This window comes from Hyperolius riggenbachi, chromosome 8 (assembly GCF_040937935.1).
Source record: "Hyperolius riggenbachi isolate aHypRig1 chromosome 8, aHypRig1.pri, whole genome shotgun sequence".
Classification (NCBI taxonomy): domain Eukaryota; kingdom Metazoa; phylum Chordata; class Amphibia; order Anura; family Hyperoliidae; genus Hyperolius; species Hyperolius riggenbachi.
Genome location: NC_090653.1, coordinates 62,217,401 through 62,234,030, shown reverse-complemented (window position 1 = coordinate 62,234,030; position 16,630 = coordinate 62,217,401). Strand labels below are relative to the sequence as shown.

General features: G+C 46.3%; 1 long non-coding RNA gene across 1 annotated transcript in view; it reads left to right on the top strand.

Moving 5' to 3' along the window:
* The first annotated feature begins 7,621 nt into the window (after positions 1 to 7,621).
* LOC137528178 (uncharacterized) overlaps positions 7,622 to 16,630 on the top strand; it is a 137,767-nt gene continuing 128,758 nt past the window's right edge. The window contains exon 1 of the long non-coding RNA XR_011023310.1: positions 7,622 to 7,668. This is a non-coding gene — a long non-coding RNA (uncharacterized lncRNA). The remainder of the gene's footprint in view (positions 7,669 to 16,630) is intronic.

Here is a 16,630-nt window from a genome sequence, read left to right as displayed (position 1 = left end):
AAGATTGTTTATTTTCATTCGCCGCTTAGCTGATAGATCATTCAGTGTTTGCTGCTCAGTGACAATGTATTTAAACTGGGAGATAGATGGTTATACGCATGATGAGTGAATAATGTCCATTCTGTGAGGCTGGAGTATGACTATGTCATTTCTACTTCCTGTCCCAAGCTGGGGAAGTGTACCCCCCTGCTGGTATACTGTAGGTCCTATAGCCATACCTTTTAATTAGGGTGCATGGTGCAATCATTAAGTTAGGTGCTGCCAAAGACCAGCTATGGCAGCACAGATTGAGTAAAATGAGTACAGGGCTGGAATATTGTATAGCCAAACGCTGGCTACCTGTGGAGCAGGAAGGGGGGCTGGATAATCAGAACCAGAGCTTTCAGGTATTATATAGCCGCACTCTGGATATTGGCAATTATGTGCAGTGGAGGTGGATAATCTGTGCCACTTATATGGTAGCCGTGCACTGGATTGGCTGTGGTGTAGAACTTGGTTTAATAAGTTGGTGTTAGGCATTGGAGGGGGGTTGGTGTTAGGCATAGATGGAAGGTCAGTGTTAGGCATAGGTGGGGGGTCAGTTAGGCTTTGGAGGGGGTAATGTTATTTTTGGGGGGGTTAGTGTTAGGCATAGGAGGGGGGTTGGTGTTAGGCATAGATGGAAGGTCAGTGTTAGGCATAGGTGGGGGGTCAGTTAGACTTAGGAGGGGGTTAGTGTTATTCATGGGGGGGTTAGTGTTAGGCATAGGTGGGGGAGTTAATGTTAAGCATAGGTGGGGAGTTAGAGCTAGACATAGGTAGGGGAGATAGTATAAGACATAGGTGGGGGGTACTTTTAGGCATAGGTTGGGGGTTAGTGCTAGACATAGGTGGGAGGTTAGTGTTAGGCATAGGTGGGAGGTCAGTTAGACATAGGTGGTGGTTAGTGTTAGGCATAGGTTGTGGTTAGTGTTAGACATAGGTGGGAGAGTTAATGTTAAGCATACGTGGGGGTTTAGTGCTAGACATAGGTAGGGGAGTTAGTTTAAGACATAGGTGGGGGCAGTGTTAGGCATAGTAAGGGGGTAGTGTTAGGCATAGGTTGAGATTAGTGCTAGGCATAGGTGGGAGGTTAGTGTTAGGCATACGTTGGGGTTAGTGTTAGGCATTGGGGGCTGGGTTAGTGTTAGGCATAAGTGGTGGGCGAATAGGTTAGTGCTAGGCATAGGTGGTGAGTGGGGACTGCTAGGCATAGGTAGGGGGAGATTAGTAAGCAGTATATGGAGACTTCCATATTTATTTTCTTTTAAACAACACCAGTATCCTGGCAGTCCTGCTGATCTCAGTATTGTCAGGATCACACACCTGAAACAAGCATACAGCTAATCCAGTCAGATTTTTGTCAGAGACAACTAATCTATGTGCTTGTTCAGGCTTTATGGCTAAAAGTATTGGAGGCAGAGGATCAGCAGGACAGCCAGACATCAGATTACAGCCAGGTATTGTTTAAAAATAAATAAATATGGCGCCCTCCATATCCACACCTTGCATCTGCGCAGTAGAACAGACTTGATCAGGCTCGGCTATTTCCACTGGAGCCAAGTGGGAGTGCACAGCGGAAACTGAGATTGTTTTTTTGTTTTGGCTTTTTTGTCCCAACACAGGATTGGGGTTGGCCGAGGATAACAGGGTAAGCCTCATTAGGATCCAGAGGCTTCCTCCTCCTGAGGTAAGTACCCCTCAGGGACACTTTTTTTTCTTACAGATGCTCTTTAAAGTGGACCCAAACTCTTGCACAGCACAAAACAAATCACTGCTGTGTGTTTTGTGTCCAGTTAAGATATTATCAGCAGCTGGGAATCAAAACGGTGAGCTCTACCATGGATAAAGGTTACTTTGGAATTGTTAAAGTGTAACAGAGGGGAGAGGGGTATGGAGGCTGCCATGTTTATTTCCTTTTAAGTAATACCAGTTGCCTGGCTGTCCTGCTGATCCTCTGCCTCTAATACTTTTAGCCGTAGCCCCTGAACAAGCATGCAGCAGACCAGGGGCTTGATTCACAAAGCCGTGCTAACAGTTCAGCACGGGTGTGCTAAACAGTTAGCACGTGAAGTGCCATTCGCGGACTTTTGCGTGCGCAAAGTGCCGCAAAAGTCCGCGATCGCACGAATCGTGGCACCTTGCGCGCGCAAAAGTCCGGCACTTCACGTGCTAACTGTTCAGCACACCCGTGCTAAACAGTTTGCACGGCTTTGTGAATCAAGCCCCAGGTGTTTCTGACATTACTGTCAGATCTGACAAGATTAGTTGCATTCTTGTTACCGGTGTAATTCAGACACTACTGCAGCCAAATAGATCAGTAGGGCTGCCAGGCAACTGGTACTGAAAAAAAAGAAATAAATATGTCAGCCTCCATATTCTTCTCACCTCGGGTTCACTTTAAAGATTCCAGCACCAAAGGTAAAGTGTAATGGATACTGAATTCAGCACCATGGACAGAGACTGTAACAAGTGCAGACTTCAGCACCATGGACAGAGACTACAATTAATGGAGACTTCAGCACCACAGACAGAGGTTTCATGCACTGGATAGAGACTCCAGCAGCATGAATAGAAGGTTTTTAGTGTAATGAATATACACTCCAGAACCATGGACACAGGCTTCCTGGGAATAGATAAAGATTTCAGAACCATGGACAGAAGGTTAGGTGTAATGGGTAAAGCTTTCAGCACCATGGATAGAATGCTGTGCGTTCTAGCGGCTTAAACCGTGTTAGACTGTTTGCAAATGCTCAGTATGGGTGTTTTTTTTTATTTTGTGGGCGGAGAGGAGGCGGGGAGAGGCCGCTACGTAGCCAGGCACATGGCTAATTTATATTCACCGCACTTGCAGTGTTTATTTCCAGGAGCGGCCGCTGATTGGCTGGCGGGTCCACGTGATGCGGAGAGCTCCGCTCACATGGTGTCCGCAGCGCATCCAACAGAGCAGGCGCACCAAGAGCTGCTTTTAACACGGCTCTTGGTAGCGTCCTGCTCCAACACCACCAGGCGTTACGTTAGGGGCATGTTATGCGCCCTATAACGTCCCCTAAACGCAACGTCCTGGTGGGAAAGTAGCCTTAAAAAGAGTATCAAGGAGCACTGGGCATTATGGAGTAGAATATCAATCAATTTATTAGATAAGAAATTAGTCTAAAAACACGCTACATGTATGTAGGTAATACTGGTGCATAAAGCTGTCTCATGAGATACCATGCCACATACTCTGTACATATATCACACATACATATATGGAGCTTCCTGGTGTCCACTTTGAAGGTTATTAATATATATGAATAGGTTGTAGTCATATAAAGAAAAAGTACTCTTATGAATGGACTGCACTACCATATGAAGAATGAGTGCTAAATCTTTATTGTATAGAAAAATCAATCAAAACAATTGGTCCTCTATGAAGAAAAATCAGCTCATATGCAATAGCTCAGATAAAAGGCACATTCCAGGCTTTGATCAGGCCAACATCATGAGTGAAGGGGGGGAGGAGCCTAAAGCACATTGCGGTCTGCTGAACACTTCATCTAACACAAAACATATATAAAAGGCAGTCCTTAGAAAATCGGATCCAAGTTGAAATATATCACATGAGGGCCAAGCTGCATAGATAGCCTTCTGCTCCTCAACCAGAACAACTCATATGGGCCCTAAAAACCAAAAAGTAGATTTAGGCAAAAACAGGAGCAACAGTAGTTTTAGGAAGAGCCTCAATAGGATACAAAAACCTTTATTAAAGACCAAATCTCAATTTTCAATACTCAGATAAAATCAATTAAAAATAAGAGCCCCAGAAGCTCCTCATCCACTCCTCACACACCATGCCGCATCACACATACAGCCCCCACACTAATACTGGTAGATGAATGCTGCAGCAGCTAAAGCAAAGTAGGTAAGTATCATTAATTAAAGCATGTGGCTGTCCCTTTAAGAGCTAATGCATTGCCCGTATATATGTTTTTAGGGAATCCTCTTTTTCAGAGAGGTAGATCAACAGATGCTGAGTCCACTTCATCTAAGGCTGATCATCAGGAGTGGGTGTGTGATTTTTGACGTATTTGCACCAAATTTACATAAAGAAACGTAACCTTTGGGAGTTGAGGTTGGCCTCTTGTCAGCTTTTGTTCATCTCCCTATTTTTTATTTTTGTTGGAGGTATCACTTCGCTCAGCATCTTAAAGCACTTAATCTTGATTGTCTCCCTTGCCAGGATTTCCCCCATCTACCCTCCACCCCGCAATCCACTTCCCCAACCAGATCTACATCAGCATGCACCTCCAATGAAACACAGGGTAGAGGATGAGCGGTGTGGAGGGTGGTTGTGGGGACCACGCTACCATGACAGAACATTCCTTTTCCTTTTCTCCAAGGAAAATACAAATAAAAAATCCACTTACCTGGGGCTTCTTCCAGCCCCTGGCATCCGTCCTGTGCCCTCGCCGCAGCTCCGGTGGCTCCCGGTCCCCTCCGGCAGGTTGGCTTCCGCATCAGCTCTCTCTGTGCTCCAGCATGTGGTTCACTGGTTGCGCTGATGTCATCTGGACTGTACGACGCAGGCGCAGACTCTGAGAGCCGCTCGCACAGGCCCAGTAGGAATCCTGCGCCGAGGGGACCCAGGACCATCAGCGTGGAGTGAAGCTGTGGCGTGGGCACAGATCGGCAGGCAGGGGCTGTAGGAAGCCCCAGGTAACTGGATTTTTTTATTTTTATTATGTTCGGATGTGTCCTTTAAGGCCATGGCTAGAAGGCCCCCCACATGATGATGTCATCATTGGAGTATAGTCAGGGCGAATTGTGCAATTAAGTGGATCCTACAGTCACAGGCAGACAGACACAGAACATTTATATTGCGCTTTTCTCCTGGCAGCCACTAGGGTGCCCTCTATAGGCAGTAGCAGTGTTAGGGAGACTTGCCCATGGTTTCCTACTGAATAGGTGCTGGCTTACTGAACAGGCAGAGCTGAGAGCTTCTTGCGCTGCCCTCCTATCCCCTGTTGCCAAGCTTGGCCCCCCATCACCCGAAGAATACCGTTGGAAGAAGGTTTGGGCAACGCAACGCTTCAGGCATGAGCACTGTTATACTTTGCTCAGAGCCGTATCATCCACAAGGCAAACCTAGGCAGTTCCCTAGGGCCTAGAGAAAGTCTAGGGGCCTAGTGAAAGCTAACCACCATGAAATCTTACTAAAAAAGTCAGGTGATGAACAGCGGTGGGTAAAAACTGCCATCTTGCCTAGGGCCCCATTCCACCTTAAACATTTTATGACTGCGCCTGTGCGAGTATGGCAGCACCTGCGCAGTAAACAGGCAATGCTTGCGCACATGCTACTGCACAAGAGCGGTTGGGCCTGCGTGAGTGCAGCATGGCTCTTCCAGAGGGTTCCAGCGAGCCACGGCAAGGATGACAAAGGAATCCTCTACAGGAGGGATGCTAATTTGGAATCCGGGGAAATGACATTTCTGCATTTCTGATCAGAACTTGAAAACCGGAAATTAGAAATCGTATTTCTGCAGAAATACAGCAACTCAGCAAGTTTAGCCGAATCACAGAACTCGGAAGCATTAAAACAATCGGAGAATGCAGAGTCAACAAGTATTTGGCCAATCAAAGAATGCAAAAAAATGAACAAAAAAAGACTCCTGGGAAAACGGAAATTGGATTTCTGCAGAAATACCGCATTACTGCACCTCGGTAATTTTAGCCAATTTACAGAACTCGGAAGCACGGGACCAATCGGAGAATGCAAAAAATGAACAAAACATAAAAAACTCCCCGGAAATCAGAATCAGAAATCCGCAGAAACGGTAATCGGCATTGGCAGAAATTGGAATTTCCACGGAATTTGAAATCGACATTTCCGACCATCAGTGTCCAGAGGCTTCGCTCCCTCTTCTTCGGTTACTATGCGTTATCTTACTCTCTTTACTTGCCTCGGGTTCTCTTTAAGGAGAGACTGAAGCGAACAAAAATTGCTATTTTTACCTGGTAGATCGCTTCAGTACTCTAAGTAGATGTAAACCGCCGCATCCCCGAGCCAAAACGAGGGCTTTAGACGCCCAAATTCCCGGGGGGCAATCCGGCCGGCACTTCCTGAAAGAGGCAGATCTTTCTGCTTCAGCTCTGCCTCTACTAATGTCAATCGCCGCGGATCTCCGCCTCTCCCCACCCCTCCCAGTCAACCTTCATAGAGAGGGGCGGGGAGAGGCGGAGATCCGCACAGCGATTGACGTCAGGAGAGGCAGAGCTACAGCTCAAAGCTCTGCCTCTCAGGGCAGCAAAATCCATGACCAAGATGGCCGTGGATGATTTGGGGAGGTCTAAACCCCTCGTTTTGCCGCGGGGATGCGGCAGTTTACCTCTACTGAGACGTCTGAAGCGAAATACAAGGTAAAAATAGCAAATTTTATTTGCTTCAGAGTCTCTTTAACACAAAGAATATCAAATAATATTTAAAACAAAATGCTTATAAACTTTGTAAAGACATGTCAATTACATTATCCCAATAAAACCAAAATGATATAGCTTTGCTTCCAAGGCCCTGTTTGTTTGTATGCATGAAAGCCAGCTGACGTTTCCTGTGTGTAGATAAGCAGCCTTATCAGCCAGGGAGGAGCAGTGCAGAGATAGCTGCTGTATGAATGGAGAGCTGTGTGACCCGGGCCTTGCACAGATGAGGGAAATAATTATTGTGATTTATTGAGCACTGCTATCTATTCCTGTACCACGCAATGATCCGAGATGTATACAGAAGCGTGCATCTCGCTGCAGCATTTTTCACTCCCCAGGAGCTGGCAGGAAATTCCTGTATCAAGGCAGCGAAAAACTCAGTGAGGCCCTTTCACGTGGTCAGGCGTTCGCTTCCCAGCTGCATGAAAAATACTGGCGCAAAACGCAGCAGTTACTCAGCGTTTGTTAACGCCAAGATAATGATAAATTTAACCCCATGTTGGGAGAAGCGCCGGTTATTTTTTTTTTTTAATTTACTGTAATATAGCACCATAGCAGTGGCGTAGCAATAGGGGGTGCAGAGGTTGCGACCGCATCAGGGCCCTTGGCCCAGAGGGGCCCCGAGGAGCCCTACCTCAACCACAGTATAAGCTCTCTGTTGGTCCTGTCTATAATTACTTCTATAGATGTTTTAAATAGCAGTAAACTGTTCCCCATCCTCCTTATTGCACTCAGATACTGTGGTTGTCCTTGGCAGGTTTTGATGTGCTGCATCAAGTTTATGTATAGAGTACTAGGGGGCCCCAATGTAAAACTTGCACTGGGGTCCATAGCTCCTAAGCTACGTTACTGCACCATAGCGCTGTTACATGGTACCCAACAAATAGTGGGGAGCAATGGATCATGGATACATGAGCAGTTCAGAAAACTCTGTACAATCAGGACATGTGTAAAACAGACACCCCCCAAAATAAAAATGTTTTACTGTCAGTTTCACAGATTGAAATCATAATACATCCAGATTTGTAATCCTGGGAATATATAGAGAGGGCACAAGTTCCCCCCAGCATAGCTGCTGCACTTCCTGTGTGAGGGGGAACCACTTGTACTTTCTTAGTTGCCGGGGAGCTTTTCTTAGTTGCACTGTCCCTGCCCTAACCAGAGTGTATCCTCCATGACATGTCATTCCAGGTATGATGATACTTTTATCTGAGTTTTAGCTGTACTGAACCTTACTTATAAAACATGTTCTTTGTGTCTCAGATGCTAGAGGACGAGATGACAGCAGTGTAGTCACAGGACAGCTTTCCTGATACTCAGTGCAGTGCTGTTGGGATATTGCATGTGGCAAACATGATGAGCACATGTTATGCTGATTGCTGTTACCTGTGATACGCTGCACTGGATTTACATTGATGTTATTTCTGAGTAAGGCCCAGTGCACACCGAGCGGATTTGGATGCGATCCCCCGGCCGCATCCGCCTGTAAATCTGCTTGACTAATGTATTTCAATGGGCTGGTGCACACCGGCGGTTTGAGGTTTGTAGCAACCTTTACCGGTTCAGCGCCGCAGTGCCGAAAATCTCATGCATCCGAGCAACGTTCACCTCCCATTCATTCGCCTATAACTTTATTGCTACTTATCACAATAAATTGATCTATATCTTGTTTTTTCCGCCACTAATTAGGCTTTCTTTGGGTAGTACATTTTGCTAAGAATTATTTTTTTCTAAATCCATTTTAACAGGAAGATTAAGAAAGAAATGAAAAAAATTCATTATTTCTCAGTTTTTGTCCATTATAGTTTGAAATTAATAAACGCTACCGTAATTAAAACGCATGTATTCATGTACCCATCTGTCCCGGTTATTACACCGTTTAAACGATGTCCCTATCACAATTTATGGTGCCGATATTTCATTTAGAAATAAAGGTGCATTTTTTCAATTTGCGTCCATCCCTATTTATAAGCTTATAATTTTAAATAATATAATAACATACTTTCTTGACATGCATATTTAAAAAGTTCAGACCCTTGGGTAACTATTTATGATGTTTTTTTTTTTTATTGTATTTTTTTTTTTTTTTTTAAATGAAAAATGTATGTGGGTAATTTTTGGTGTGGGAGGGACATTGCTAATTTGAAATGTAAGATAATGTAATTCTTTATTTAAAACTGTGTGTGGGTGCAGTTTACTATTTGGCCACAAGATGGCCACCGTGAGAAAAGTCCTGGATGCGAACGATGTCGCATCCAGGAACTTAAATGCAGGGGAGTTGTTTCCTGGGGGGCAGAAATACCACGCTCTCTGGATAGAAAGCGTCAGTATTTCTGCGGGGAAGTTAGATCGGTGAATGGGAATTTATATTCCCATTCACTGATCGGGGGGCTAGCGGCGGGCGGCGGGTGGGTGCGCGTGCGGGCGCGCCCGATCGCGCGCACCACGCAGGCAAAGTAGCAGTGCCTTTCTGGACGAGAAAGCTCGTCCAGAAAGGCCGAACTGGTTAATCAAAGGATGTCCTCCATCTTATTCCAGATTGCTTGATCCTCAATAAACACCCAGCCTCTACTCAACTCTATCGCACTGTGGAGTAGGGATGCTCAGTCCGATTCCGTGGAATGGAAATTTCCGATCGGAAATCACATTTCTGCATTGGAAAGAGGAAATCGCGGAAATTTCCGCTGTACCAATAATCAGTGATTTTAAGCCAATCAGAAGACTCAGGATGAATCAGCCAATCAGAGAATGAGAATTTGTATTCCGGTAAGCGGTAGAGGAAATTTCCACGGAAATCCACTGTACCAATAGTCTGTATTTTTAAGCCAATCAGAAGATTAGGGATGAAACAGCCAATCAGAGAATTAGGATTTGTAGTACGGTAAGCGGTAGCGGAAATTTGTGCGGAAATCTGCCATACTAATAGTCAGTAATTTTAAGCTCCTCAGAAGATTTGGAATGAATAAGACAATCAGAGAATGAATATTTGTAGTGCGGTAAGCGGAACTCCACGGAAAACAGAAATCCACAGAATAGGGAATACCGTTGGAATACTGTTAAATAAAGTCGGAATAAAGCGGTAATCTGCATTTGTGGAAGGTGGAATTTCGACCATCCCTACTGTGAAGTACAAATTAATACATAGTTGATGTGTGGCTTGGGACATCACCAATATTGGTACATGTTCATATGCTAAATTACAGCATTATAAGAAACACTAGGAGGCAGAGCCGGATCATCCACAAGGCAAATCTAGGCAGTTGCCTAGGGCCTGGAGAAAGGTTAGGGGCCTGGTGAATGCTAGCCCCCACCAAATCTAACCAAAAAAGCCAGGTGACCTTCAGCGGTTGGAAAAAATTGCTTTCTTGCCTAGAGCCCCATTTTTATTTTAATTCATCTCTGCTAGGAGGAATGCCTTGCCCTGGAAAGCTTACAATGTAGAGAGTAGTGTATTGCACTAGCGTGAGGGGGTGGGGGGGGGGGGGGGGAGTGCGACCCGCACCAGGTGGGGTGAAAGATTGGCAGGGCAGGGGTGATATAGCCCTGGATAGCCACGCTGAGGGAGGGGGCACTTTAATGGAGGGGGGAGTCAGCCCTCCCCACGGTTGACTACCTCCTCCATTATGGGGGGGGGGGGTTGCACCTACCTACCTAACCTGACCTATACTGGGGGCACCTACCTAATCTAACCTACACTGGGGGGCAGCTACCTAATCTAACCTATACTGGGGAACAGCTGCCTAATCTAACCTATACTGTGTGTGTGGGGGGGGGGGCACCTACCTAATCTAACCTATACTGGGGGCACCTACCTAATCTAACCTATACTGGGGAGCAGCTACCTATCTAACCTATACTGGTGGGCAGCTACCTATGTAATCTATACTGGGGGCAGCTACCTAATTTAATCTATACTGGGGGCACCTACCTATCTAACCTATACTGGGGGCACCTTCTTATTTAACCTGTATTGGGGGCACCTACCTACCTAGCTATCCTATACTGGCAGCAACTATACTGCATACCTATATTGGAGGCACCTACCTAACTAACCTATATTAGGGGCACCTACCTATCTAACCTATGCTGGGGGAAACTATTCTGGCTAACTATATTAGCCCACTGCCTTACTGTTACACAGTTACATTACAATTAGCTCCGCCCATGTGATGTCATGGCCACACCCATTTTTCCACTGCAGCACGCTTCACTTTTTTGGGGGGGGGAATGTCGATAAATTATCCGCATCGGGTGTCAAATACCCTAGCTATGCCACTGGTGTATTAGAGAAGTATTTGGGAAGGAGACACGGGGTGAGCGGACAGTGAGCCTTTCAATGTTACCCATCGCAACTTATAGGCTTGTTGGAACGGGTGTGTTTTGAGAGTACGTTTGAGGCTAGTTTTACACTTATGTGATGCGGTGATCCCACAGCAGGGGAGCCATGGTTTCACCGCACTGCACAAATTTGTACTAACATGACCCTGCGGCAGAGTACACCAACAGGGTCATATGCATAGGCTGCAACCCCTCCCCGCCCATCCCCCGTTTAGTGTCACTGGTATTCCCGTCGTCTGACCATTTTCCATCGTTTTCACTTGACTGTGTTCCCATAGACTTGCATTTATCGGAACGCCATAGTGCAAAAGGGGCCTCAAGGTTTCCAGGCGTGGAGCATGAGGGACAGGCTGTGGGACAGCATTCCAAAGGAGAGGTGATGCTCATGAGAAGTCCTGGATACGGTAGTGAGAGGGGGAGGAGACAGGGGACCAAGCTCGAGGACAAGATAGTCACCTGAAAAGAGCAATGGTACCGAGTGAGAGGGAATCTGAAGATTGATGAGGAAATGTATGGAGGTGACTACTGATTTAGAACTTTGTATGATAAGGTCTTAGGTAAAATGGTTTGAGAAAAAATGGTGCCTCAAGCAAAAATGTATGGGACCCCTTACATTTTAATTCTATACTGATAGTAAAGTGCCATTTTATACAGAGATAGAAGTAGTTAATAATCTAGTTTCAAAAAACCTCACTCAACCAAAAAGTAATCACACATGCAACTTTGAATTCTGCTTTAGACTTCCCTCTTCAACAGATGCTTTATTTTAAGTCAAACTCCGTTCCTGCTGATAATCATAGAGACAACCTTATGGTGACAATAAACAAGGTTTAAAAGCTATTGAAACACTATTCTGCCTGCGCCATTGCTTCCCAGTAACCAATACAGCTATCATGTCCCTGTACTAGAGCAGTCATCATGTCCCTGTAACACAACACACGTGCAGCCAATATGCCCCAATGTATCAACTGCAGGTATGATGCCCCGCCATACTGTATATAGTGCAGCTACGATGCTCCAGAGCGTGTCTAGTCCCTCCAGTATATCTGATGCAAGCCATCTTGCCCTACAGTACATACCTAGTGCCAGGGCCGCCACCAGAAATTTTGGGGCCCTTCACCCATCATCAGGCCTGGGCCCACCCACTGGTTGCTGTGCCCGCCCACCTGCCACCCCACCCCCGTGTCCATGCGTGAAGTGTGCTGCGGTGAAAAATGTGCATGGCTCCGACACTGAAGAAAGCGCCATGCACAACGTGATGCTGCAAAAAGTGGGCGTGACCATGGCATGTTGTGGGTGGAGCCAAATACTAGCAAAATACAGGTAGTCCCTGGTTAAAAAATGAGATAGGGACTTGTAGGTCCGTTCTTATCCTTTATCCATGCTCTTTTGTCGCCCTCTTTTCTTCCTGTGCATCTTTTGTCCCCCTTTCCCTCTTTTGTGTCCCTCTGTGTGACCTCATGTTCCCGTCTCATCTCTTTTCTCCCTGTGCCTCTTTTGTCTGTCTCTGTTCCCCCAGTGTTACCTCTTGTCCCCTTCTGTCTCAGCTCATCCTCCTGCCCTAGCCAGGTATTGGTGCCCTCAGTATAGGTATCCAGGCATAGCTTACCCCAGTATAAGTAGCCAGCTATAGGTGGTGCCCCAGTATAGGTAGCCTTGTGTAGATACCCCCAGTATAGATAGCCTGGTATAGCTCGTGCCCCAGTATAGTCCAGCAAGATACAGGTGCCCCAGTATAGATGTTGAACTATAGGTGGTGCCCCGGTATAGGTAGCCTGGTATTGTTGCCCCCAGTATAGGTAGCCTGGTATGGGTCGTGCACCAGTATAGGTTAGGCAGGTACAGACGCCCCCAGAATAGGTAGCAAGCTGTAGATGCTCCAGTATAAGTAACCAAGTATAGGTGGTGCCTCAGTATAGGTATAGTCGCAATCTATATTGTATCTGCCCGCCTCTGGGATGAGAATGTATATTGGGGAGTCCCGTCAGGATCAGAGGTCCATCAATCCTCCACATAAATCCAACACGAACAAAACTTGCCTGTCAGAACTCGACCCTCCAAAGTGCATAAAAGCTTTTTTATTGCATTTAATTAGCAGTAGTACAGCAGCAAACCGACAGCATGACGTTTCGGGCAAAAGCCCTTTCTCAAATGCTCAGCATTTGAGAAAGGGCTTTTGCCCGAAACGTCATGAAGCATCTTCAATTTAATTAGCAGTAGTACAGCAGCAAACCGACAGCATGACGTTTCGGGCAAAAGCCCTTTCTCAAATGCTGAGCATTTGAGAAAGGGCTTTTGCCCGAAACGTCATGCTGTCGGTTTGCTGCTGTACTACTGCTAATTAAATGCAATAAAAAAGCTTTTATGCACTTTGGAGGGTCGAGTTCTGACAGGCAAGTTTTGTTCGCCTCAGTATAGGTAGCCAGGTATAGGTGGTGGCTCAGTATAGGTAGCCTGTAGCCAGATATAGGTGGTGCCCCAATGTAGCGGGCTCACTCATCTGCTCCCCATGTTCAAGCGCTGATGTCACTCTTCTCTCAGTGCTGGAATACGGTGTGCTGGTTAATGAGCCACAGAGGCCCGCAGCCACGCATGCGGCCCTTTCAGCACTTTAGGGGGGGGGGGGCCCAGGGTCCACAGAAGCCCTGGGCCCCTCACTGTGTCAGTTGTCCCCCCCCCCCCCTCCCATTCCTGATGGCTGCCCTGCCTAGTGCTTCCATAAAGCATCTCAGTGCATATAGTGCAGTGATAATGTCCCCAGTAATTAGTTATCAGTGAGAGTTACTGTACACTACAGATGAGTCCTAAATTAATGCAGTGAGCCTGTAGAGACCTGGATTCTTAAACCATAGGGTCCTTTCACACCATGTTAGTTGTGTTGCAAAATAATTCTGCATGTTAACCCCCTGCCCATACAATTCTATGGGCCGGTTCACAGTGCTGTGTTGTAACAGATTGCATTATTCTAACTCACTGCATGTAGGCTTTGTATTAAAGTCTATGTCCAGTCTCCACTGCAGTTCAAACTCTCTATAGCGTGTGCATTCTGGAACCCGCACAGTGTGAATCCAGTTTCAGGCCCCGTTTACATCTGAGTGGGAATCGCACAATTCCCGCTCACCGCAAACCGCTAGTGGTTTTTAAAACCGCGTAGCAAATGTTATCCAATGGCAGTGTTCTCACTGCTGTGATCGCAGGCGTTTTGCGATTAGCGATAATCGCAAATGCGTTACCTGCAGCATTTTATCGACGATTCTTGAGCGATCACGATTAGCATGTATAGAACCGCAAATCGCAATCGCTCCCAATACACTTCTGTGTGCAGTGATTGTTCCGCGTCAATTAAGTCCCGCAATATGCTAGCGGTAATCGCTAGCATTTTGCGATTTTAGCTGTGAACAGGGCCTAAAGGTGGCCATACACTGATCCATTCTGGTGTTTGATCGAACAGTAGACTTGATTCTTATATCGAATCTGTTGTGAATCAATTAAAATTTTCCTGGTTCAATGGATGCAAACCAACTGATATCCATCCAGCCTGATATTGAAAAAATGCAGGATGGATCAGGATGTAAACGTATCATAGGTTCTACAAAAAGGGCACATTTCAGTTATATTTTTATTGATTTGATGTTTGTAATCGTCAGCATGGTGGAGGAGAGGGTTGGCTACATGTCTCAATCCCTGAACAGCTGATTGACAGCACAAATCTATCAGAAATCGATTCAAGCTCTGATCAACTTCTCCTCCATCCATAAACTGTTCTCTGGTTAAAAAAAACCCTAAAACGATTGGAATGTCGAATGCACATAGCTCAGTTAGCGTATCACTACCTTAAAGCCTGGAACCCACTACAAATCGCAATCGCTAGCATTTTTAATGAGCGTTTTGTAAGTGATTTCATGAGCGTTTTCTGGCGATTTCGGTAGCGATTTTATAAAGTGTAAGCTTTTTGCCACTGATTTGCGATTAGCGATTTTAATTCTGATTGGTCCTTTCAATTAATTTTCATTTTTTTTTACAGTGTGCAGTAATTTAAAACCGCTTGCAAATCGCTCTGTGTAGGTTTTGACGAGCGATTACGCCAGCATTTACTTTATATTGCAGAAACGCTAACGTTAACGCAAAACGCTAACGCTCAAAAATGCTGCGTGTCCTGCGATTTTGGTAATCACAATTGCTCCAGTGGAATTTGGCCCATCCATTAATATTAGCTGAGCATTTAGGGAAATCGCTAAAGTTTTGAAAACATCCCTAAACGCTAAAAAAAAACCCCGCTCTGGTGGGTTCCACCCATTAGGCCTCGTGTGACCTCGGGGCCCGCTTGGGGCCGTTTTGGGGGGCTGGAGGGGTCGCAGCATGAGGGGAAAGCCATACTGCACTTCGGCGGGGAGGGGGGACGGTCCACCCCTCCCTCACCTCGGGCTCTCCCCTCTGCGCTCCCCTCCAACGTTGAATAGTTTGTGTATGCAGGCGGCGGGCAGCGGCAGATACATACCTTCCGTGCGTTCCAGCGCGGACGTTTCTCCCTCTAGTGTCTGACGCGACTTTCTGTATAAACAGGAAGTCGCGTCAGAGGCTAGAGAGAGGAAGATCCACGCTGGAACGCACGGAAGGTATGTATCTGCCGCTGCCCGCCGCCTGCATACACAAACTATTCAACGCTAGAGGGGGGCGCAGAGGGGAGAGCCCGAGGTGAGGGGGGGGGGGGGAACCGTCCTCCCTCCCCGCCAAAGTGCAGCATGGCTTTCCCCTCATGCTGCGACCCCTCCAGCCCCACAAAACGGCACCAAGCGGGCCCCAGGGGGGGCCCGCTCAGTGTTTCTGCAGGGGGGCCCGGTGGGACCTTGTTACGCCCCTGCCCCCATCTGATTGGTCGCGTGCCAAAGCTTCCCCTCTGACTTGCAATAGGGATGGTTAGAAATGCCCATTTCCGATTCTGTGAAAAGTCCAATTTTTGCCCATACCAATTTTCGTTTTTCCGTTTTGTTTTTCTTTTGTTTGTTTTTGATTTCCAATTTTCTGCTTTTCCAATTTCCAATTTTTGAGGAGTATTTTATTACTTATTTTTTGCACCAGAGAATGCAAAAAATTGAAAAAAAAAATGGGAAAAACGAAAATTGAAAAAACAGAAATCGGTAAATGGCAAATTGGTCTGAATTAATCGGGGTGGTCCAATTTTTTTATTTTTTTTTGCATTCTCTGGTTGGTCCAATGCTTCCAAACTCTGTAATTGGGCTAAAACTACGGAGTTGCGTTAAATCTGATTTCCACGGAATTCCGATTTCCATTTTCCGATTGTACAGTTTAATTCCACAGAATGCAAATGAGCCTTCCTAACTTGCAATGGAGATCTATCGCCGGTGATGGTTTTATATGGGGGGTATATATGATATGAGGTATATATGATGGGGTATACATATATATCTGCGTTTCCGGAAGCGTTGGGGCATCCTACAAAATTTGCACCCTTTCAGGCCTAAGGCCTTGTTCCTACTATACGTGCTGCCGTGCGTACATGACGGCAGTGCTTATAGTGTCCGGCACGCAAGAACGGCAGAAGGGCATAGACAGCCTTTCTACCGTTCTCATCTACTGCGCTGCGCGGCCGTGCGATGCGCTATCGAACCGCTGCATGCATTTTTTGCGAATCGCAGGGCTGACCCATTCACTACAGTGAATGAGATCAACAGGGCAGCGCATAGCGACACAGATGGCTTGCGATCGTTTGCGTTGCATTCCAATCGCACGGCCACCTGCACAAAATAATCTGAACTTGGCCTTATTCTCACCTTCCTTCACATTTCTGTGACAG